This window comes from Oryx dammah, unplaced genomic scaffold (genome assembly GCF_014754425.2).
Source record: "Oryx dammah isolate SB20612 unplaced genomic scaffold, SCBI_Odam_1.1 HiC_scaffold_18, whole genome shotgun sequence".
Classification (NCBI taxonomy): Eukaryota; Metazoa; Chordata; class Mammalia; order Artiodactyla; family Bovidae; genus Oryx; species Oryx dammah.
In genome coordinates, this window is record NW_024070202.1 from 44,922,401 (window position 1) to 44,948,323 (window position 25,923).

At 41.9% G+C, this 25,923-nt stretch overlaps 1 protein-coding gene across 5 annotated transcripts in view; it reads right to left on the reverse strand.

The window, feature by feature from the left end:
* NAPEPLD (N-acyl phosphatidylethanolamine phospholipase D) overlaps positions 1 to 25,923 on the reverse strand; it is a 92,529-nt gene that overhangs the window by 37,574 nt on the left and 29,032 nt on the right. The window contains exons 1-2 of one of the 5 annotated variants that reach the window (XM_040260773.1): positions 15,394 to 15,496; positions 15,096 to 15,288 (exon numbers count right to left, since the gene is read on the reverse strand). The exons of 1 other annotated variant lie outside the window; for it this stretch is intronic. The gene's annotated coding sequence lies outside the window, so the exon portion shown is untranslated. Of the gene's footprint in view, positions 1 to 12,329; positions 12,895 to 15,095; positions 15,289 to 15,393; positions 15,718 to 25,923 lie in introns of those variants that run through there. 3 more of the 5 variants (XM_040260772.1, XM_040260775.1, XM_040260777.1) reach the window with 3 other exon arrangements.

Sequence of the window (25,923 nt, forward strand, 5' to 3'; positions counted from 1 at the left end):
GGCTCTCACAAACCTTGGCAGTGTTCGGTTCTGAAAATAACAATCCCGGCCCCCTTCATCTCCCCTTATTGTCCCTAGAGAACAAAAATAAGTAAACTCACAATATTAATAGCAGCCACACCAACAACTTGCACTCTCCCCAGAGCTTGAGCCCCAGTTACTGAGGTTCTCTAGCTCAAAAAAAATATTTCACAATAGGTACAGGCCAAACAGGCAAGCAAGGCCAGCTCTAGTTAACTGTCCCCTAAACACTTCACTGTCTCACGTGTCCTATCCAGGTACTAAATCTCTGAGCTCTCCCACATTCTCCTTCTGATGGTCAAAACAGGTTATCAAAGAGGGCTCTGCTTGTATGACTGGCGACTGATAAGGAGCAAAGTAGGACTCCTCCCTAGAGTATTTCCAAGCCAGCTGGGTACAAATCCTCAAACTTGTGATTCTCAGTGCTGGCTGCACATCAGAATTACCTGTGGAGCTTTTTAAACTATACCGGAGGCTCCTGAATCAAAATGTCAGGTAGGTATTCCCCAGGCAATTTTTAAAAGTTCTATGGGTGATTCTGACATGCAGGCAGGGTGAGAACCACTACCTTCAATAAGCAATTTATGCAAAGCTAGCGCAAGCATTTACGTTCTCCAGCTCAAAGAAAACCCTTTGGCACCCTTGAATTTAAGCTAGCATAGCAGTTGCCAACAACAAAGCCTATTCCTCCTCCAAAGTCTTGCACTCCAAGTTAGCAAGGTGGCCTACCCTCAAGATGGATACCCAATACTAGGACTGGGAAGACCACACTGCCAGGGACAAGGGTTGACAGGTCACAGACTTGTACTCAACCCAGGTGAGTCACAAATTCAACTCTGTGAACCCAAGAAGCCAAATAAACAAACAAAAATGGGAAACACACTTAGTGATAATGAACATTGTCTATAATAACCCACAGCAGCCTATGTATGATGAGTGCTCAATAAATATTTATTGAATGAATAAATGAACAGGAGCCTAAATCATAATTACTCTTCACTGAGATAGACTTAATTTTTCTCAGAGAATCTGGTGGGAATCAAATTACAGGAGAAGCAAAAGTAACCAAAGAACAATGAAACAAAATTCAACAAGGGGCATTCCCATTAAGACTACTAATTATGGAGATAAAAATTGAAAAGTCTTTATCAAAGAATACTTAAGTAGTTGAATTCTGCGGTGGTAAAGTGGTGACAAAGAGGTAGAGACCAGAAGATGCCTACCATAAAATCTAGTGCCCATCTTCTCTTCAGTAACAGAATGCCAGTTATACTTAGGGTAGCTATGCCCCAGCTGAGAGGAAGAACTAAAGAGCCTCTTGATTAAAGTGAAAGAGGAGAGTGGAAAAGTTGGCTTAACATTCAACATTCAAAAAAATGAAGATCATGGCATCTGGTCCTATCACTTCATGGCAAATAGATGGGGAAACAATGGAAACAGTGACAAACTTTTTTGGGCTCCAAAATCACTGCAGATGGTGACTGCAGCCATGAAATTAAAAGACGCTTGTTCCTTGAAGAAAAGCTATGACCAACCTAAACAGCATATTAAAAAGCAGAGACATTACTTTGCCAACAAAGGTTCATCTAGTCAAAGCTATGGTTTTTCCAATAGTCATGTATGGATGTGAGACTTGGACTGTAAAGAAAGCTGAGCGCCAAAGAACTGATGCTTTTGAACTGTGGTTTGGAGAAGACTCTTGAGAGTCCCTTGGACTGCAAGGAGATCCAACCAGTCCATCCTAAAGGAAATCAGTCCTGAATATTCACTGGAAGGACTGATGCTGAAGCTCCAATACTCTGGCCACCTGACACGAAGAACTGACTCATTGGAAAACACCCTGATGCTGGAAAAGATTGAAGGCAGGAGGAGAAGGGGACGACAGAGGAGAGATGGCTGGATGGCATCACCAAGTCGATGGGCATGAGTTTGAGGAAGTTCCAGGAGTTGGTGATGTGTAGTGGGAATTCCTAATAATGTACTTTCACAGCCTTGAGAAATTTCACAGAAATAGCACCTGGAAAAACAGCATATATTAAGAAATTATGTTAATGATTACCTTTCATGTTTTTCTTAAGACTACTCTCCTTGTTACAAACCTCAAGGCCAGAACCAGAAGGGAGTATGACTGGGATCATAAAGGCATGGACCTTGGAACATCGGGTCGGTGCCAGGCATGAACTCTGCCTACACACTTGCTAGTGTTCCCGAGACTAGCCCAGAAGGGAACATCCTGAGGGGAACACAAGGAGATCTGGACTATGGCAGTGTAGTACATGACATTAAGGAATATGTGACTGACACAGCGTGTCTTGAAAAAGATAAGATCTCTCAATGTATGGCAAAACCACTACAGTATTGTAATTAGCCTCCAATTAAAATAAATTTATATTAAAAAAATAATAAAGGTCATATGAAAAGGGAAAAAAAAGGTTAAGATCTGAAAAAATCTTGTAGTCTGCAATTAGGAATAAATGTGTATTCAGAGTGGACTCTGCATCTCAGTCCAGTAGAGACTGCAGGTCCCCTGAGCCATTGCACCAGATTTCGTGTTCTGTCTTCATTCTCCTCGCTCGCTCCTGGCCCTTGAGTGATGGACAGGGAAGCCTGGCATGCTACAGCCCATGAGGTCACAAAGAGTCGGACACAACTGAGCTGACTGATGCCCCAATTAATGACCTTTCCACACCTTCCAGCCACACTGATGACACTTTAGCGGGTGTGACAGAAGAACTCTCATGGGGTACCTCCGGGAGTCTCCTTAAGGGAAAAGGAAGCATTCTCGAGTCTCCCTGCATCCTGCTGCCTCAAGCCATCTTGAGCCATGAGTATGATGCCAACTCACTGGGAATGGCACAGAGAGCCAGGACTTCAGACAAAGGCCATGTACCAGCCTGGGCCTTGCAACTCTGGACCTCCCCAAACTAAGCCTGACTGACACAATGATCTTAACTTGGAAGTTTAAGGAAGCTATAAAAACGTGTAAGGTAAGTAGCCAAAAACAGATCCTAATCCAAACATAGGTCCACAGAGAGGCACAATGATTGCTCTAAGTATGTCATTTATTGAGCACTGTGTGTTAGACAATTTATACACTTCCATTATCTAGTTTAATCCTCACATTCTCAGCAAATAAATATTCTCTTCATGTCACAGGTGACACACCAGAGGTTCACAGAATTTAATAGTTTGGATAAAGTCAAAAAGCTGGCAACAGTTGGACCTGGAAATCTAACCCACGTTGATAAGACTCCATAATCCATGCTCTTTCCACTAATCATGTTGAATATGTAAGAAAAATCCAAAAACTGTCTTGAACAGATATCTAGGTTCTAAAGTTAGCAGCACACAGCCAACAGGATGGTCTCACAAACAAGGCTAGCCTTTCTTGCTTTCCAACAATGTTTCTCAGACCCCAAAGTAAAAAGCACTTCAGTTCAGTTCAGTTGCTCAGTCGTGTCCGACTCTTTGCAACCCCATGAATCACAGCACACCAGGCCTCCCTGTCCATCACCAACTCCCAGAGTTCATGCAGATTCACGTCCATCGAGTCAGTGATGCCATCCAGCCATCTCATCCTCTGTCGTCCCCTTCTCCTCCTGCCCCCAATCCTTCCCAGCATCAAAGTCTTTTCCAATGAGTCAACTCTTTGCATGAGGTGGCCAAACTACTGAGTTTCAGCTTTAGCATCATTCCTTCCAAAGAACACCCAGGACTGATCTCCTTCAGAATGGATTGGTTGGATCTCCTTGCAGTCCAAGGGACTCTCAAGAGTCTTCTCCAACACCACAGTTCAAAAGCATCAATTCTTTGGCGCTCAGCTTTCTTCACAGTCCAACTCTCACATCCATATATGACTACTCGAAAAACCATAGGCTTGACTAGACAGACCTTAGGCGGCAAAGTAATGTCTCTGCTTTTGAATATGCTATCTAGGTTGTTCATAACTTTTCTTCCAAGGATTAAGCATCTTTTAATTTCATGGCTGCAAGTCACCATCTGCAGTGATTTTGGAGCCCAAAAAAATAAAGTTTGACACTCTTTCCACTGTTTCCCATCTATTTCCCATGAAGTGATGGGACCAGATGCCATGATCTTCGTTTTCTGGATGTTGAGCTTTAAGCCAACTTTTTCACTCTCCACTTTCACTTTCATCAAGAGGCTTTTTAGTTCCTCTTCACTTTCTGCCATAAGGGTGGTGTCATCTGCATATCTGAGGTTATTGAGATTTCTCCTGACAATCTTGATTCCAGCTTGTGTTTCTTCCAGTCCAGCGTTTCTCATGATGTACCCTGCATAGAAGTTAAATAAGCAGGGTGACAATATACAGCCTTGACGTACTCCTTTTCCTATTTGGAACCAGTCTGTTGTTCCATGTCCAGTTCTAACTGTTGCTTCCTGACCTGCATACAGATTTCTCAAGAGGCAGGTCAGGTGGTCTGGTATTCCCATGTCTTCCAGAATTTTCCACAGTTTATTGTGATCCACACAGTCAAAGGCTTTGGCATAGTCAATAAAGCAGAAGTAGATGTTTTTCTGGAACTCTCTTGCTTTTTCCATGATCCAGCGGATGTTGGCAATTTGATCTCTGGTTCCTCTGCCTTTTCTAAAACCAGCTTGAACATCTGGAAGTTTGTGGTTCACATATTGCTGAAGCCTGGCTTGGAGAATTTTGAGCATTACTTTACTAGCATGTGAGATGAGTGTACTTAGTAGACAATAAATACCAATTCTCTTATAACTGCCCTTTTAATTTTACATTGAGATTTTAAATGATGTAACTGTTTCATTTAACCACTAAATTATTTTTGTTTAAAGTTACATGGAAAAGAATAAATTAATCCTATATTTCAGTCATATAAACAGAAAATATATATGAGGCCTTGAAGATATTTTCCTTACCTTGAAAATATGTCTTTGAGTTCATCTAGTATATAACTACCTGGCATTTTATCCTTCCAACTTGAAGAATTTTTAATTAAATCCCAAGAAGAGACACTTTCAAGTAAGAGGCTTCCGGTTTTAGCACTGGAAGCCCTGTGTCCTGGAAACTCCATCAGTCCTGGGATAATCTGAAGACTGATCACTCTGTGGCCTCAGGGTACCATATACATGCATAGTTATGTCTTCAACAAAATGTATTAGAACATGGACAGTTTATATGAAATTGGAGATGAGCATTATTAAAAAGGTTAATTCCCTGGTGGCTCAGCAGTAAAGAGTATGCCTACAGTACAGGAGATGTGGGCTTGATCCCTCCGTCAGGAAGATCCTCTGGAGAAGGAAATGGCAACCCACTCCAGTATTTCTTGCCTGGGGAATCCCATGCACAGAGGGGCTTGGAGGGCTACACTCTACGGAGTCACAAAGAGTCAGACACGACTGAGTGACTAAATCACCACCATTATTATAAAGTATGATTGTAAGATATTTGGGCAGCTAAGCAAAAAAGAAATTACAAAGCTCAATATAATCATGCTTAACCAAGAAAATGTTGCTGAGAACATCACAAGTATATGTCAAATTCTTCACTGTGGTGATATTCAACAAGTTCACCAGGATTACCATTCACCCAGTCCAAAAACGGGCTCTGACAGGCACACACGTTTACATACAATAGACATTTCATATATATATATAAAACTGAGACACTATATGAGGAAAGAATGAAAAAGGAATCAAAATTCAAACAACAGTTTTAAAGTACAAATAGTTCCCGACTTGTGTGTGCGTGCATGCTGTGTGCTCAGTCACGTCCGACTCTTTGCGACCCCAGGGACTGCAGCCCACCAGGCTCCTCTGTCCACGGATTCCCCAGGCAAGAACACTGGGGTGGGGTGCCATGCCCTCATCGAGGGGATCCTTCCAACCCAGAGATCAAACCCACATCTCCTGTTTCTCCTGCATTACAGGTCGATTCTTTACCCAGTGAGCCATCAGGGAAGCCCAACCTACAGTGATCCAACTTATGATTTTATGATGCATTTAGAAATCCTACTTCCAATGGTGAATTTTGATCTTTTCCTGGGCTAGTAACACATAGACCAAAAGATCCTCTTGCCTTGATGGACAGCAGCAAGCCACAGTTCCCAAAGGATAACTGGGGTTGCTGGCTAGCAATCACCATGGTAAATGACCCATATCCTTACAACCATTCTATTTTTCACTTTCACTCAGTTCAGCTCAATCGCTCAGTCGTGTCCGACTCTTTGCGACCCCATGAATCGCAGCACGCCAGGCCTCACTTTCACTAGTATTCAATAAATTATATAAGATATACAACACTTTATTATAGAATAAACTTTGCGGCAGATGACTTTGTCTAACTGTGGGCTAATGTAAGTGCTCGAAAGTCATTCAGTCATGTCCACCTCTGTGACCTGATAGAATGTAGCCCACCAGGTTCCTCTGTCCATGGAATTCTTCAAGCAAGGATATTGGAGTGGTTGACATTCCCTACTCCAGAGGATCTTCCTGACCCAGGGATCGAACCCACATTTCCTGCATTACAGGCAAATTCTTTACCATCTGAGCCACCAGGGAAGCCCAATGTTAAAGTGTTCAGAGCACACATAAAGACAGCTAAGCTTAGCTATCATGTTCGACAGGCGTAGTAAATGGATTTTCAAATGATGATATTTTCAACTTATGTTTATGAGAATGTAACCTCATCATGGACAGAGGAGCCTGATGGGCTACAGTCCATGGAGTCACAAGAGTCAGACACAACTTAGTGACTACATCAACAACCACCACCCCATCGTAATTCAGGGAGGGCTGTACCTCATCTCTGTGAAATGGTGGGAAAGTTTTATTTTGATGTTTCAGTTCCATGGTATCATAAGAGGCTTAAAACTTTCTGGGGTAGAAACAGGAAATATGTAAGTTAAAAGAGGTTAGACCCAGCCATATACTTAGGTCCTTTGTAACTTGAACACTCCATGACCCAAGTCATCCCTTTGTGACCTCTTTCTTTTACAGGAGAAACAAGTTAGGCCAGAGAGTTACATGGCACTCCAAGGGTCCAGGGTTGGCTGGTGAAAGAGGCTGAACAGCTGATTAGCCATATTCTCATCAGAATTATGCTCAGAAACACTTAGAACCAACATAGCTTGTGGTCAGCATGGGGAGATAAGTAACACATTTCACTTCCCCTCACGGGGGATATTTCACATAGTTTAACTCATAAACAGATAAACTTGCCTCAAGTTTTAAATAGAACTCTGAGCTCAGAAACTCTTTGTTATTAGTTACTTCAGCCATACAATAGCACAATATACAGAGCAGTACTTTTCATGAAGAATGAACAAAGTAATTTGAAAACAAACACCTTTGTAATCTGAATGATCTTCAAATACAGAAAACAATTTTCAAAACTAATTACTGCTGTTGTCTGGTATTTCCAGCATCAGGGTCTTTTGTAAGCAAAACAAGCATCTCCCCATTATAAGCGGTGCTGGAATAATGACAAAGCTTGGTGTGTATTCTGGCAATTTCATTCTTATAGCTGAGAGAGATTACAAATGAGCACAGAACTCTACAGGCATATACTGTTTGAACAGTATGTCAATGTCTCTTAATCTGGTAAGGCCCCCAGATTAAATAAATAGAAAAATTTGCTGCCTCAGAGGGGAAAGATGAATTGTTCCAGGTAGCAAGCTTGTACTGGGTTGATTTTCAATCAGTTTTGAATTTATGCTGATCCATCTAGACACCTGTCCTGTGCCCCAGTAGCCAACGGTACTACCATTTTAAGGGTACAACTTACGGCTGTGATGCTGACCAAAGCTTGCTGATCCAAACCACTCTTACCTTGGCTTCAACTGGTACCCCTTTCTAATAAGCAGCAGCAGTGTATACACATACTGAGCCTAAGACCAGGGCTACTGGGCTAAGGAACCTCGGGTAAATCACTAAAACCTCCCAGGCTCTCGGTTTCCTGTTCTCCTCATCCGTGGAAGGGCATTAATAATTTCATGTATTGTAAGTCTCTAAAACCAAACTAAATGTAAATATATTAAAAAAAAAATACTTGAAAGAGTTTTTGTAAATTATGAAGTTATAATACTGAAGAGGAAAAGTTAAAATTTTATGTAACCTCCTGCTTCTTCTGCCTCTATAACACAGCTTGCTCCTTGCAAAGTCTGGATCACGTAGGTCACACAGTCTCAGAAAGTGGGGACTTACAATACTAGGAACTGGAGCTTATCTCACTCACCCCTGTCCTGCTCTTTCCAATTGCCCAGCTCCTGCAAACCTGTTTATTCATGCCTGTCCGTGCATAGGTCAGGCATCCCCTCTCCATCTTGACTGCTGTTCCCACGCGAGCGCAAAACCCTAGTTTAAACCAGCCTGTTAGCAGCTAGTGTTGCCCACTATAGTCTATTGGCTCAGAGCTTGTAATGTTAACTCCTCTGGGCCCGCCAGCATAATAAATCTGAGTTCTCCAACTCTCTAAGTGTGGTGCTTGGTTTCTTGACTACTGGTTTCTGCAACATTTCTGGAGGCCCCAGCAAGATTCCAACCATGCTGACCCCTTGAGCCACCAGACTGGTGGCTTGGCTGGGCTGGAGCGAAGGAACCGCAAGACGAACGAGGATGCATGCCACCTGATGGTATTCCGGGTTCTCTTTCGGACTGGTGTCCCGACTCTCCAGATGGCCGAGCCCCAAATGGACTCATTGGAGGGACGGACCAACTCACCAGGAATGGCCACAGGATCAGGTAAGGTCCTGGGACCAGGCCCCAGTCAGTTCCTTCCCCAATGACTAGAAGAGGAGACTGATCACCTCCTTGGAGCTCCCAGGAAGGAAACATCAGATAGGGAGAAATGGAGACTCGGGAGAATAGAGGCATTGTGACTGATAATCTCCTTGGAAGAAAGGAGGAAGCAACAGTTAAGGAACCCTGGGGACTCAGGAGAAGGGAGCATTGTGATAGCCTCTGAATGATTTTGAGTGATTGCTGACTGAATGGAGTGAGAGAAATTTTTCTTTTTGGAAACTGCAAAACCAATTCTTTTTGCATTTGAAATTAAAAACAACTAGCTTGTTAAAAGGCTTCCTTAGGGAAAAGCTTGAAGGTAACCCTTTCCATGTCCTTGAAATACACAGCCAACTTTGCCTGAGACCTCAGCCTTTGGCAAATTAGAACCTCAAGCAAGGAAAAAAGGGGGTCAAAGAGATACTTTAAATCTCAAACAGAAAACTATAAGATCTCTGACTGTCTGTATTTATGTATGTCTCAGTGTATGTCTTTTGTCTTTTTTTCTGATAATATTGTTGAAGTTGTAAATGAGTTCTAATTTAATTGGCCTAAAGAAAAGTAAGCGCTTACAAATCAAACAGTTCTAAATATAAGAAAAATTAATCTAAATAAATTTCAGAGTCACATAAACTGGGTAATATTCAAAATTAAATATCTAGTATTAATGTTTCTTTTCTAATCTAATAAGGAAGAAGTAGGATGTATGTTTTTAATAAAGAAGATATAAAAAATTACATTTTATAAAGGGAAAAGAAAGTAGATCTGACTTACAGGTGGCTGTTACAGAAAGTGGTTAAAAGGTATGTGAAAAGTGGACCCTGAAAAAATGTTTTGTGCATGGGTAGGACTAAGTTTAAAATAAATTTAATTAAGTTTACATAAATGAGTTTAAAGCAAGCTGGTGCAAAAACTTAAATTCGGCCTTTCTCTCTGTTAAGAGGACACACTTTCTTCAGATGTTGAACTGCTTTTAATTATAGATTTAAGTTTACCTCTTAATTGATCCGTTCTATATTTACCTTTGAAATCTTTTGTTAACTTTGGCTAAGTAAATAACTATTATTTCACAGTAACTTATATGATCCTACCTGACAGTGTTATAAATTGTTTTGACATTTATTGACAAAACTTCCTAAATAACTTGACTTCTGGCTAACTTTGGGATGCTTCAGAGGGCCCCTGAGACTTTCCAAAGAGCTATTAAGCTACCTTGGTTCACTGGACATGTTAAATCACATGGGAAGTACTGTTAAAGGGATGATAAATATTTTCAGATTATACTGTGTGGTTGATGTTACTAATATAGATATCCTAAAATTATGTGAAATTCATATAGCTCTGATATGCCCTGATAAAATATGGTCAATTATAATTCTAGTTATCATATTAAAGTGTTATGACCAGGTTTCTTTGTCAATTGCAATAGAATCAGATTTTAAACATCCCTTCTATGGTTTTACTCTCATGCTTTTAGAAAAATACTGCTAGTTCTTCAAGATTTATGGAAAAGACTTTCTAAAATTAAGCAGATAAATTTTGTTATTAACAGTAAGCTGGTACCAGACTGGAATTTGGTCTTCTGTTTAGAGAACAAAGTTTTCTTAGAATGCAGCTTTTGATAACAGATTATTAATTTCTTTGCCTTTAAGTGATTTATATTTGTTTTTAAAATCTTTCTGCTACTTTGGTAAAGTAAATGAACATTAGTTAAGGTTATGGTACATGTAGACAAAGCTCATTCTGCTTCAACAAAAAAATATAAGCCCTCAGTTAGATTTTTGCTATCCTGATATCCTTAAAACTTGGCAACAGTCTGCTCCTAAATCAGGAAATTAAAAATGGATAAACAGCTGAAAATCAAAGAGCCAGGGCGATGGGAAATCTTGGCTTTTCCAGGCTCCCTGACATTTTTATCTGATGGGTTAAAGCCTTCCCTGGCTACAGTGTTAATGTCCTCACAATGAGTTCTCCAAAAAAGAAAAAATTATGTTTCACTGAATATTCTAGTTTTGTTAATTAAGGTCTGTGCTTACTAAGACTCACTTCTGAGATAGTTCCTTGTTATATTGCTAAAAGGTTTAATTACATTATTAAAAAGGACACTCTAAGATTGTTTCTAAAGCTTATCTCAGTAACCAGTCTTTGGATAAAGGTCAGATGCTCCATGATGTACAACCAGGAGATAACACTTGGCTATAATCATTTAACTGAGTCAGATGACCTGGAGTATTACCAGGGTATACCCAGTGAAAGTTCTTGACTTAAATTCTTGCTTGTACTCTTACTAATAACTGCTAGCCATATTATTTTCTATGTAGCTTGCTTCAGAAGATTATTTCTTACGTTACCAAATGTGTGACTGAGCCTGTGATAAAATGTCTGTATGCAGTTCCATGTGAGATCAATAATTGTAATAATGTAACTCTAGATATGGGAAATAGCAACAAGAGGAAATATTTTCCTGGACCAAGAGGCTAGTAAGACAGGTATGGTCCAGAGACTTTTGCTACTTACCAGGCCTGGTCTAGTGACAACACACTGAGTGGCCTGTCAACGGAATCTTTGTTAGATCTGGGAATGAGACTTCCCAGCACCGTGGGACACAATGACCACGAAATGCCCCAAAACATGGTCAAATATGTGGCTGTGAAAGGGCACTGCTCACTGGAAGTTGGCCCTTGCCAGATGCCTCTACAAAGATTAAATCATGTAAGATGCTGACCTTCAATACCCTCCTTGAAAGGAGTTCAGGGTGGAGACAAAAAATAAGGCACTCCGTGCTCCGGGAAAACCCCAGAAAAACAGGCTTTCAGATAGTCAGATGTTTTCAGGTACAGATTTTTATGAGTCCAAATTCTTGCATCTTCTCATACCTAGACAGACACTAATATTACAAACCAATGTCTGGACCTGGTTCTCCTGGCTAGCCCCCCAGCAGCTTTCCTACGTGTATTAATCTTTTGCCCATATATCTTTAACTTTCTTGTTAGGTTTGTTTCTCCAAGTAGTAGTACAAGAATATCCTCTGGCCAACATCCAGACAATGATAGAACAAGCTGCCTTATCATTCTGTGGACTCTCATCTCCCTCCGTAAATGCACCCTGAGGTCCTATTCTCCCTTTGAGATCTTATACGGGAGACCACCCTCAGTGATAGAAAAGCTCAGGGGAGACCACCACCAACTAGCTGACCTGGAGATGTCCCAACACCTCCAGGCCCTGAGAGAAGTCTTCCACCAAATGGCCTGATAAACCTTAGAAAGGACACCCATTCCTTTGGGCAATTGGGTTCATCCCTATCAGCAAGAGATGAGGTATGGGTTAAAGACTGGATAAAGGAACCACTTCAGCCAGTTTGGACAGGCCCTCACATGGCCGTCCTGGCAACCCCTACTGCTGTTAAAGTTATAGGTGTCATTCCTTGGATCCACCACACCAGAGTCAAGAAGGCAGCGACTTCCTGTGATGAAGACACCTGGAAAGCAGTTCAGGACCCCCCCAAAACCTCCTCATGGTCTGGTTCCAAAGACAACAGCCCTTACCCATGAAGGACGCTGAGCCCTGCTCTAGTCACTCCAGAAGCTGACTAGTCAACACGCGGCAAAGCTTGAGGATTCTTCAGTCTTGCTCCAGTCACACTCCAGCAGCTGGCTGGTCAACACAGAGCCGAAGGTTTAGGCTCCAGCTATGAAAACATCGATGGATTCTCACTGTCAAACCTGGCCTCTAACCCTAATTGGTATTATTGCTGTTCTCTTCATTACAGGACCAACTAGACTTCCTGGCTGAGGTGGTTTTACAAAGTAGGAGAGAGCTAGGCCTGCTGACAGCCAAAAAGGGAGGAATCTGCCTCTTCTTGAATGAAAAACGCTGCTAAAAGCAGCATGTAACCAATCAGAAATAGAGACATGGCCCAACAGCGAAGGGAATGAACCATAGAAAGGAGAAACTAGCTAACTCCTGGGGTAACTGAAACAATATCTGGAGCTGGGGGTCGTGGCTTCTCCCTTGAACAGGTCCTCTCTTCACGCTCTCTGCGGTGCTCTTGTTTGGCCCTTGTATCCTCAATACAATTACCAGGATCATAACCTCTCAGACTGAATCCATAAATTTACATATGATAATAAAGCATCTGTCTACAATGCGGGAGACCCAGGTTCGATCCCTGGGTTGGGAAGATCCCCTGGAGAAGGAAATGGCAATCCACTCCAGGACTATTGCCTGGAAAATCCCATGGACGGAGGAGCCTGGTGGGCTGCAGTCCATGGGGTGGCAAAGAGTCGGACACGAGTGAGCAAGCCCAACGCTGACACAATAGCACAATATAGCCCCCTAGACAATGGAGAGCTCTGAACGTCCTGCCAAAACATGAGATGATGCTTTCTGCAATGAGGGGAGAATGAAGAGGAAAAGTTAAAATTTTACATAATCTCTTGCTCCTTCTGCCTCTGTAACTCAGCTTGCTCCTTGCAAAGTCTGGATCATGTAGGTCACGCAGTCTCAGAAAGTGGGGAATACTAGGAACTGGAGCTTATCTCACTCACCCTTGTCCTGCTTTTTGCAACTACACAGCCCCTGGAAACCTACTTAATCACACCTGTCCGTGTAAAGGTCAGGCATCCCCCTGCCCATCCTGACTGCTGTTTCTGTGCGCACAAAACCCCTTAGTTTAAACCAGCCTGTTAGCAGCTAGCGTTGCCCACTATAGTCTGTCTATAAAAACTCTGTAACCCCTTTGTTCAGGGCTCAGAGCTCAGAGTGTTAACTCCTCTGGGCCCGCCAGCGTAATAAACCTGAGTTCTCCAACTCTCTGAGTATGGTGCTTGGTTTCTCGATTTCTGGTTTCTGCAACAATACATTATTTAAACAACTCAGTTGGCAAAGACTGTATCTCTGACGTAACAATACTGCCCCTGAGATGCGTAAGTTCATGCATAATCTGTCACAAAGTCTGTTAATTAAAATATTTAAATACACAATCAATGGTTATTAAATTCAAAAGACAAGTCAAGGAAAGCACTATAAATATAGAAAGGTAGAAGTCTTCAGTATTCTAGCATCTAGAATAGTACACTATTTGGCTTAGACTGGAAATCACATGGGTGATTCTTTAAATACCAGTTTTACGCATGCCCTCAGGCCTTCAGGCTAAATTGTGTGCGCATTAATTATGGGCACAGTTCATTTCCCCAGTAATACTTCAATGAAAACATTTCTTACCTGTATGCATTTCAATCTAAAGTGCCCACATCAACACAAACCACCTACAGGCATATTCTAATTTACAAAGAAAAAAAGAATAGATTGGAATGGAAAAACTCAGTATAATTACAGCTGTCTACCACTACAAAGAAAAAGCAGAATGAAACAACAAATTAAAGACAAGCAATACTTTTTCAAACACAGACAAAAATGTTCTTAAAAATCGCCCCAATTTCCCAAGTTCACTAATACTCAAAATTAACATAACACCCTTTTCATACAAGATGACTCTATCATAGAAAGTATAACTAAATCCCAAACCCTACGAAGGAATGCTTATATTAAAATGTCCTTCATATAGTTATAACTGAATTAATTTCATAATTAAATTTTGCAATATGAAATGTGAGACACTGAATGAAAATAAGAGTATGAGAAATACAGTAAGTATTACCGTCTTTTTGAGACTACAAAATTCTTGCAGCATGAAGACCTGCAGAATGTAATTAAATAAGATCTGAAAATTGTGACTATATTTTCACTTAAAACATTTTGAAGTCAATATCGCTTTTAAATTTTAAACAAGACCTAAATTTCTTCTCTAACAGACTGAAATTTTCTTCCAACAAAATCAGACTACTGTGGGAAACTGGTAATCTTTTCTTTTTAAACATTACATAACTTCTTCCTAAACAATATGGATGTCTGAGGCTAAATCAAAACCAATGAAACAGAAAATAGAAATGGAACTGCTAGATATTCATTCTTAACAAAGATGGAAATTATTTCTTAATTTTCAGAGAGCTGTATTTCAAGAATCACTTTCTCAATACATTAACCAGAATTATCAACTAGCAAACATTTGATGTTAATTAGCCAAAGTAAACCAGGTGAGTCATATTATAACATATACAGAACAACTGCAGTAAAGGAAAAACCAAAACTCAAGTGACGTTTTAAAGGTTAACTTTTCTCATACTAGAATTTTCCAGGTACAACAGAGATATGATGCATTAGACTCAGAAGCCTGTAGAAACGTACTGATCTCAACTACCAAGATTATAGCGAGTTCTAGTCAAAGGAGGGGGGAGAAACTATCTGAATACCTGTTTTGAAAAGCCTGCAGTAACACTCAACTTGAGAAACAAACCACCGAACAGAAGACAAGAAAGCACGGTCAAAAAAACAAAAACAAAAAAAAAGAAGGCACCGTCTTCTACCACCTCGCCGCACCTTGCTCCAAACTTTAGCTCTTCGTTTCCTTTCCGTGGTTAACTTTCAAAATAAATGGGGAGAAACCTGTCGGAACGAATTTTTAGAAATAAGTACTATAGGTGAAGCAGAAATAAATTGTTCTAAGGAAGTCGTCTAACCACTCATTTACATACACCAAAAGACACCCACATATATTCCAGTCGGTGAAGCTACCTCGTGAACTGCAGAGAAGCTTGGACCTATATATAACAAATCCTAGAGACGGCTACTCTCCCAAGCGCGGGAAGAAAAAAAAAAACCTATGTGGCTCTTCAAACACGCAGCGCAGAGATGCGAGATCCGCAGAGATTCAAACGAAGCCCTACTATTCACAAGTGCAGCATCTCCGAGATGAGGCAGGGCTCGGGAGCGGGAATCCGCCCACAGCTCGCTCTACTCCGCCGAAGAGGCCAAGCAGCCCCAGGCCGGGGCGTGAGGATCGCTCCTCCCAGAGACCGAGAGGAAGCGAGCCAAGTCGCGAGGTGCAACTAAGCGGGGTCCGGGGGAGGGGGGCGGGCGCGGGGGAGGGACTCACCAGGCGCGCGCGGCGGTCAGGCGCGCGCGCCGCCGCCTCTGCTGCTGCCGCTCCTCGGCTACCCGCCACAGCGCCCCAGCGCAGCGGGAGGGGCCACGGAGGCCCGCACCCGAGCTCCTCCGCCCCCGGCCCCGCCGCGCCGGCTCCGCCAAGAGCGCCAGCAGCTGCAGGCAGGGCCTCAGCCCTCGCCGCCTCACCATCCCAGGGCCGAGCAGGCGCCGCAGCCTGGCCGAGCTAGGTTCCACTCCACGTCGCCCGATCACTGACTCATTGTGACCCTCGAACCTGGCAGCCCCGGGCTGGCCGCTGCTCTGGCCTCTACCAAGATGGCCGGACCCCGGCAGCGAGGCCGTGTTGTTGTTGGTAAAGGAGGTGCCGCGGCACGCTACGCCTCTCCCGTCCCGGCCCCTGTCCTTGCCCCACTCGCCCTCCGCACAAGCCCTTCTGACTAGTCCTGCTGGCTATCCTGTCCTAAACCAGACGCTAACTTGCAGATAGCTTGAACAGCTCCCGGATCAGCCGCCCTAATTGCTAAAATTAAATGGAATCGTGGTGGCGGTTCTTAGCCTGCGCTATCCTAGTAGGCCGGTGAAAGTGAAAGTGAAGTCGTGTCCGACTCTTTGTGACCCCATGGACTGTAGCCTATCAGGCTCCTCCGTCCATGGGATTTTCCAGGCAAGAATGCTGGAGTGGATTGCCATTTCCTTCTCCAGGGGATCTTCCCGACCCAGGAATCGAACGCGGGTCTGCCGCATTGCAGGCAGACGCTTTGTCTGAGCCACCAGGGAAGCTTAGGTAGCAAGATACTTACGGTGATGACCAAATACCACCAGATTACGATTCTTAGCTTTTTCCCAGGTTTTCATTTTTGAGTTGCAGGATGCAATTCATTGTTTCTTAAAGTGTTTTAAAGTATAGACAGATGCAAATAGAATTCAACAATGAGTGGTTGGGTGTTCACGGGCCAGAAAGAAATGCCTTCTGCCTGGGCCTCCGAATGCAGATACAACTGCGGGAAAATGCAAAACAAATTACTTTGCAATCTGAAGGTGAACGTGCCGAGTGTAAAAGCGTAGGAATGTAAAGCAGATTATATCAGGTGTGGACTTTTACCCCCTCGGGGAGCTTGCAGCTGAATCTTATTGACTTAAGGGTGATTAAGAGCTGCTTTTTCCTGGGTCACAGTGTTCCTCGCCGCAGCAGGGAAAAGAAACAGCGCTACAAAACCAAACTATAAATTGAAGCTACTGATAGCTCAGGAGGTCTTCACAGTGCCCTTAGCTAAGAACTTTTGAAAAATGCCTTCTGCTCCCCTCACCCCAATTCTTTATGATGATTTTCAAATATACAGAAAATAGAGATGCCTTTTTGTTATACTGTCTGAATAAATTGCAGGTATCAAAATCAATAACCCCTAAATACTTCAGCCTGTGTCTTCTAAAAAAATAAGAACATTCGCCTCAGAATCACAATACCAGTACCACATCTAAGACAATTCCCTGATGGTATTTAACATCCAGTACATTTTCAAGTTATGTGATTGTCCCAAGAAGGTCTTTTAAGCCTTTTTTTCCCCTAAACTAAGATATTGCCTAGGCTCATGCACTGCATTAATGTTTATGCTTCCTAAACTCTGGAATATCACATAAACTTTATGGATTGTGTTGCCATTTCTACTCTACTTCTGTTGTAGAAAGGGGGGGGGGTGGCGCCCAGGGCCCCAAGAGCAGGCTCTTGTCTAACACTCAAAAGAATTGTCGGAGGAGAACATGTGCTGACAAAGCAAGAAACTTTATTGGAAGAAGGCAGCCAAGCAGAGAGCAACAAGGTAAGGGAACCCAGGAGAACTGCTCTGCTTTCGGGTTTTATGGTGATGGGATTAATTTACGGGTTGTCTTTAGCCAATCATTCTGACTTGTTCAGCCAACATGGATGCCAGACAGAAGGGTTCTGGGAGGTGGCCAGACATATGGTGTCTCCTTTTGACCTCTCGCGAACCTTTCTGGTTGGTGGTGGCTTATTAGTTCCCTGTTCCTTACCAGGACCTCCTGTTGTAAAACAACTCATGCAAATAGCTACTATGGTGCCTGGCCAGGGTGGGTGGTTTCAGTCAGTGTGCTTCCCCTACACTTCTAAAGCTTAATTTTTTTTGACAATGAAAAGCTGTTCAGTATACCAATTTTTATCATTCCAGGCAAAACCTACCTTGTCCTGCTTCACAGTACAGAGCAGAATGAACGCTGTGCCTCTTGCATTTCACTCATGGTTTAATTTTAGATCCTGGCCTGCTGAATTGGGTTTTATATGTCCTTCGCTCTTTGGTGACCCCTAGAAAGTCAGGCATTTGGCATATAATGGTTTGTCTTTTAAGTTGTCACTGTTAAAAATAAGACAACAGGCCTAAAATGGAGTCACTTAATGCTTAGCTCCACATCACCAAAGGAGACTAATAATGTCAGCCTCTCCCAGAATTGGAATCTTAAACCAGTCAATCAAGGAATCACCTGGTCAGCACTAGTGAGATAATCAGCCTGATATATCTATGTCATGACACGACACACCCAGACCCACCTCATCCCCTAAAGGAAAGTGACCTTGTCACAACCAATTCACTTTCTTCTAGTATGACTTCCACGTCCCACTCCCTTCTGCCTGTAAAGTTCTTTAATTTTGTACAATGCCTTGGAGCTTCTATCTATGAGATGGGATGCTGCCAAATTCATGAATCACTGAATAAAGCCTATAAGATCTTTAAAATTTACTGTTGAATTTTTTAAAAACATTACTTATTTTTAAACGTTAATTAATGCTGTAAAGAAGAGGAGCAAATTTACACAGCTCCCTTAAGTGGTTAGGTAGACCAAGGTAATGTTTCTGGAGACTAGTATTAAATGAGCTTATTTTAAATACTTCACAAAATCTTAAGCTCTATTTAAATAACTTCTGTAAAACCACATCTAAACCAATTTTAGCACAATAGCTCATCTGTAAAGTGAGTTCTGCAATCAGTATTGTCCTTTCTTTTCCCAACTCCAAGCCTAAAGGCACAGAGGACTAGAGCACCACGTGACTACTCACTGCTGCTGCTGCTGCTGCTGCTGCGTCGCTTCAGTCGTGTCCGACTCTGTGCGACCCCATAGACAGCAGCCCACCAGCCCCCCACCCCCGTCCCTGGGATTCTCCAGGCAAGAACACTGGAGTGGGTTGCCATTTCCTTCTCCAGTGCATGAAAGTGAAAAGTGAGAGTGAAGTCGCTCAGTCGTGTCCGACTCTTACTGGGGGAGTTTAATTCAATGTGTATCTATAGCAGCACCTGTGGAATTAACTGCTACATTCACCTCCAGTTAAATCAAAAATTGTTTGCATGAACATTAAGAATCCATCAGTTCAGCTCAGTCGCTCAGTCGTGTCCGACTCTTTGCGACCCCATGAATCGCAGCACGCCAGGCCTCCCTGTCCATCACCAACTCCCGGAGTTCACTCAGACTCACATCCATCGAGTCGGTGATGCCATCCAGCCATCTCATCCTCGGTCGTCCCCTTCTCCTCCTGCCCCCAATCCCTCCCACCATCAGAGTCTTTTCCAATGAGTCAACTCTTCACATGAGGTGGCCAAAGTACTGGAGTTTCAGCTTTAGCATCATTCCTTCCAAAGAACACCCAGGACTGATCTCCTTTAGAATGGACTGGTTGAACCTCCTTGCAGTCCAAGGGACTCTCAAGAGTCTTCTCCAACACCACAGTTCAAAAGCATCAATTCTTTGGCGCTCAGCTTTCTTCACAGTCCAACTCACATCCATACATGACCACTGGAAAAACCATAGCCTTGACTAGACGGACCTTTGTTATAGATAACTCCAAATAGCAATGAGGCAGCTAACGTCTAAAACTGCCATTAACTACCTCTTTGACCTTGGAAAATACCCATCTCACATCACCAGGCCCTCACTCCTACCCTCCAAAATGACCAAGTCTCTATGGCCACCTACAGTTGTAACATTCAGTAACTCTAATAAAAAAGATTGTGGGGGGCGGGTTAAATATGTGAAGACTGCATGCTGATTACAGGGTTTAAGTTGGATTACGTTAGGCCAATGATCAACCAAAGTTGACCTGAAGACCAGGTCTAACCTGCCCCCTAGTTTGTTTTGGTTCTGATTCAAACTAGTTCTCAGAATATAAAATCCTCATATTTTACATTATAGTAATACTTTTTCATTTCTTGTATTGTGGTAAAAAACACATAACTAAAATGGTTAAAGTGGAAATTTTTAAAGGTACAGTTCAGTAGCGTTAAGTATGTTCACATTGATGGCTAACAGATCTCTAGGATGTTTTCATTGTGCAAATCTAAAATTCTTTACTCATTAAACAATACTCTCTTTCCCTCCCAACTCCCAGGCCTTGGTAATCACCATTCTATTTTCTGTTTAGGTGGATTTGACTATTCAAAAACCTCATCCAAATGGAATCATCCTTGCTCCCTTCAGCAACACATAAACAAATGGAATTATCCAATATTTGTCTCTTTATGACTGTCTTTTTTTTTTAAGTCTTTATTGAATTTGTTACAATATTACTTGTTTTATGTTTTGGTTTTTTGGCCATGAGGCATGTGGGATATTGAATCCCCAACCCCTGCACTGGAAGGCTAAGTCTCAACACTGGACCTCCAGGGAAGTCCCATGCCTTACTTTTCTTAGTGTGATTTTCTCAAGGTTCATCTGTGTTATAGCATGTGACAAGATTTTCTTCCTTTTTAGGCTGAATAGTATTCCATTGTATGTATTTGCCATATTTTATTTATCCATTCATCCATCAATGGACATTTGGGCTACTCCTACAGATAAGATTGTCAGATATTTCTCCAGAAAAGATGGGTTTATTTGGGGTGAGCAGAGAATTGCAAGCCAAGGTCTGCAACCATGGTGAGCCATGTGCAAGTCCCAAGAAAGCAATGGAAGGGGCATCCTTTCATGGAAGTGGAAAGGGAGTTGGGAGGGCTCAGGAAACAGAGTTCAAGACTTTCCATTGGCTGAATCCTTGCCAGGAAAGAAGAGTCTTTCTCCTTTCCACTGGGCTCTGCCATCATCATACAGTGTGACAGCTTCCCCTTCTGGTCTCCCAACTCTATTTAATTGAGGTTTATTAATTTTTTTATCCTTTCCGTAGTGACTACGTCATTTTACAGTTTCACCAATAGTGCACAAGTGTTTCAATATCTCCATATCTTCATCACTTGTCATTTCTGTTTTATTGATAGTAGCCATGTTTTATTGATAATAGGGTATGAGGTGATATTTTGTTGTGATTTTGATCTGTATTTCTCTGGTGATTAGGGATGTTGAACATCTTTTTGTATACTTGTTGGCCATTTATTAATATATACCATCTTGGAGAAATTTCCATTGAACTCCTTTGCCCATTTTTAAATTGAGTGATTTCTGTTGTTGAGTTGTAGAATTCTTTATATATTCTGGATATTAACCACTTATCAGAAATATGATTTGCAAATATTTTCTTCTATTCCATAGGTTCTTTTCACTTTATTAATTGTGTCCTGCACAAAAATTGTGTCCATGCACAAAAGTTTAAGTTTGGTATAGTCCCATTTGTCTATTCTTACTTTTATTACCTGTGCTTTTAATGTCATATCTAAGAAATCACTGCCAGTCCAATGTCATCCTTTTCTTCAGTTTTATAGTTTTTGTATGGCCTGTGAGCTAAGAATGATTTTTTTTTAAGAGTTTTACACGCATGATTGAGAGGAAATTCAAAAAATAATATTTTGTGATACCTGAAAATTCTGTAAAAATCATATTTCAAGGTCCATAAAAGTTTTATTTATATAAAGTCATATTAATTCATTTATATATCATCTGACTACTTTTGCAATACAAGGGCGGAAGTGGGTAGTTGCAACAGAGACATGACCCACAAAGCCCAAAATATCTAACCTTTTACCAAAAAAGTTTGCTGACTTCTGTGTTAGGCTATTTTTTAATCATGAAACTTTAGACATATATATTAAAAAAAAAAAATCAACGGTGAAAGAGGAGACTTAAAGTCACCAATACATATGTATTTTGTGATTAAAAAAAATTATTAGACTTCAAGGGTTTTTCTGGACTTTTCTATTTGATTTTATTTTTCATTTAACTTTTAAAACATAAGTTTTAACTTAAAACACCGCTCATGTTGACTATACACTTCAGTGTTTAATCCTTATGTTATTAGCTTGTCAGGTTGAATCCACTGACAAAATAACCAGAAGAATATGGGAAGACCCACTTTGACTTTCTCCAGTGAGAGAGGACTCCTCCTACACCTAAGTGGTTGAAACAATATGATGTGAGGGAAGTCTTCATCTGGGCACACTGCCTGTGAAAAAATCAGCCTTCTTTGTTCTCTTGCTTTTCTGCTAACATTATTTTGGGTTTCCATGCAGCTGAATTACACAGTTAAAACCAAAGATTGGAATTTAGAATAAAGAATCAGACACTTTTCAAACTCTAAACAGCAAAAACTGACTGCTAATGTTGACGACATTAAATCTTATTTATCCTCTTCACTCCAGCTAACTAAACATTTTATCTTATGACGGTTGGACCTTAAAATAGACACTTCCCTGTTGACTTGTTGGATTAATATAACAGCTTTTTACATTCAGTTTGCTGCCTAAAGAAACAATACAATGTTAATTCAACTTGGATGACATTTATTATGGCAGAGAGAGGAAAGATTTCTCGCCTTCTTCGCAACGAACACCTCAGGTTCTCTGACTTTTCACAGATTGAGGACTAGTGAGGGCTACTTGCCCCAGTCCTCCTCTCTAAATTCCCAGGTCCCCAGCCAACAACAGCTGTGTGTCAACTGCTTCCAATTCAAGAACAAAGAATATGGCTCCCTGTGTTACACTAAAGAATCCTCTCTCCCCCTGAAAATATTCACCCCTAAGCCCCAGAGCCTGTGAATACTGCCTTATGTGGCAAAAGAGACTTACACATGTGATTAAGGATCTTCAGACTGGGAGATCAGCCTGCATTATCCACGTGGACCCTACATGTAATCCCAAGGTACCTTAGAAGGAGGCAGCAAGCAGGTCAAAGAGAAGCAGGCCGGGTGGTGCCAGCAGCGGGGACCCGTGCGCTGCAGCCACAGCCAAGGGAGGTGGGCAGCCTCTGGAAGAAACCAGCCTTGCTGACACCATGACTTTAGCCCAGTGAGAACGACTATGGCTTTTGGCTTCAGAACTTTAAGAAAATACATAAACATGTATAAACCACCAAATTTATGGTACTTTGTTACAGTAGCAATGGGAAACCAATATATTCTCCTTTAAACAGTCTTTGAAGTGTGATAACAATGTATATAAAATATTTGTCAATTAGCATAGTTAATGAATGGACACACATGTCTAAACTCTATACTTTCACTTCCAAGTTGAGCTCTGAGAGACCCAATTTCCAGGCTTTGTAGGACCAGTATTCCAGGTTGATGCCAGGAGTCATGGTTGCAGGATTCAGAGAAAGGAGCAGCCCTTGTGTGGGAGAGATTGGTAAGGAAGCAGAATTGACCAACCTAAAATGTGTCTCTTGACTTGAAGAAACGCAAGGCTTGGGAAGTTTTTCTTATCAACTCTCACTTTACCTGCCTAAAAGAATTTAGACAGAGGGCCTATTCCAGAAAAAAAGAACTATCACCAGAGTTATCTATAGCAGGCATCCCCAACCTCTGAGCTAAGAACCAGTACCTTCTTTGAAATCAGCAGCAGCCTTAAAGTGCACAATAAATATAATGCGCTTGAATCATCCCCAAACCACCCCACCCTTTACCAGTCTGAGGAAAAGTTGTCTTGCACAAAACGGATCCCTGGTGCCAAAAAGTTTGGGGACCGCTGATCTATAGTACGATATGAACTAGGTGTGGTAGACAGGAAGGAACCTAGAAAAGCCTGTTAAAATTCTCCTCTGTGTCCCATTGTTTGTTTGTCCCAGCAAATATGTATTTACTAAACATCTGCTCTCTTCATTCTTCTTATGAATTTACTTCTTTATTTTTCAAGTCCCAGACTTCTACTCTCGTCTCCTTTGTGCAGGATGACCTCATTTTACTCTCTGGAATCTCCTGTATTTATTTGGATTCCCTGTACATCATGGGCTTCTCTGCGATTCAGAAGGTAAAGAATCCACCTGCAATGCGGGAGACCTAGATTCAATTCCTGGGTTGGGAGGATCCCTGGAGAAAGAAATGGCAACCCACTCCAGTACTCTTGCCTGGAGAATCCCCATGGACAGAGGAGCCTGGCTATAGTCCATGGGGTTGCAAAGAGTCAGACACGACTGAGCAGCTAAGCACAGTACATTCATAATTAAATTTTTTTCATCTGTTTATCTGTCTTATGTCCTTTTAATTATTCAACCAGCCAAAAGAATTAAGAGGGGAAGGGGAAAATATTTTCTCCTCCCAGCAGATTGCTTCTGGTCCTACCATGTACAAGTCATTAAGTACCCTGAGCCTCTATGAGGTTAATTTACATAATCCCTAAGATCCCTTCCAATTCCAAAATTCAGAGCTGAAGCAAAACATGGTTTAACTTTGAATTTCACATTCACATGTTCCTGTTGTTACAGCCACCCTTCAGCCAACCTTTTCGGCCTCCCTGTCCACCCAGAGCCTGTATGTCAAGGACACACTTATCTGCACTTGTGTACACACTGCTTCTTCTGCTTAGAATGATCTTCCCTGGCTTCACCCTTAAGCACTCAGGCTCATCTCGCAACACTCAATTCAAGAATCACCATCTTTGAGGAGCTTTCCCACATTCTCAAAGCAGAATGGCCAACTCTACCTTCATGCCGTCAGTTCAGTTCAGTTCATTTCAGTCGCTCAGTCATGTCTGACTCTTTGCGACCTCGTGGACAGCACCAACTCCCGGAGCTTACTCAAACTCATATCCATCGAGTCAGTGATGCTATCCAACCATCTCATCCTCTGTCATCCCCTTTTCCTCCTGCCTTCAATCTTTCCCAGCATCAGGGTCTTTTCCAATGAGTCAGTTCTTTGTATCAGGTGGCCAAAGTAATGGAGTTTCAGGCTCAACATCAGTGCTTCCAATGAATATTCAGGATTGATCTCCTTTAGGAGGGACTGGTTGGATCTCCTTGTAGTCCAAGGGACTCTCAAGAGTCTTTTCCAACACCACAGTTCAAAAGCATCAATTCTTCGGTGCTCAGTTTTCTCTCACATCCATACATGACTACTGGAAAACCCATATCTTTGACTAGATGGACCTTTGCTGGCAAAGTAATGTTTCTGCTTTTAATATGCTGTCTAGGTTGGTCATAGCTTTTCTTCCAAGGAGCAAGCATCTTTTAATTTCATGGCTGCAGTCACCATCGGCAGTCCCCCAAAAATAAAGTCATTGTTTCTACTGTTCCCCATTTATTTGCCATGAAGTGATGGGACTAGATGCCATGATCTTCATTTTTTGAATGCTGAGTTTTAAGCCAGCTTTTTTACTCTCCTCTTTCACTTCCATCAAGAAGCTCTTTAGTTCTTTGCTTTCTGACATAAGGGTGGTGTCATCTGTGTACCTGAGGTTCTTGATATTTTTCTTGGCAATCTTGATTCCAGTTTGTGCTTCATCTAGCCCGGCATTTCACATGATGTACTGTGCATTTAGTTAAATATGCAGGGTGACAATATACAGCCTTGACATACTCCTTCATGCTGTTAGAGAACTATTAAAGCAGGGAGCAAATTATAGTGTGATAATTTGTTTCCATTTCTGTTTCCCCAAACCAGGATGTGGGCTACTCATATGCAGATACTCTGCTTGATTCATATTTATACCTCTAGCACCTACTACTGTGCTTGGCACACAGCAGACACTTCTATTGTGTCTGTGGACTGATTTTGATTTACTGAATTCTGAAGAATCTACTTGGGGCTAGGCAGGAGTGGGAATTGGGGGGGATGGAAGGGAAGTACAAGAGGACAGGAAATTTATGTTTCTGCAAGACTTCCAGAGCCCTGGAGAGAAAAATGAGGCTGATGTGTGTGACAATTTAATTCAAGGCTGTCCTCAGATACTCATTGTACACGCAATCTAGCATTTCTCTTGACCTTGCTTCAAAGTCAGT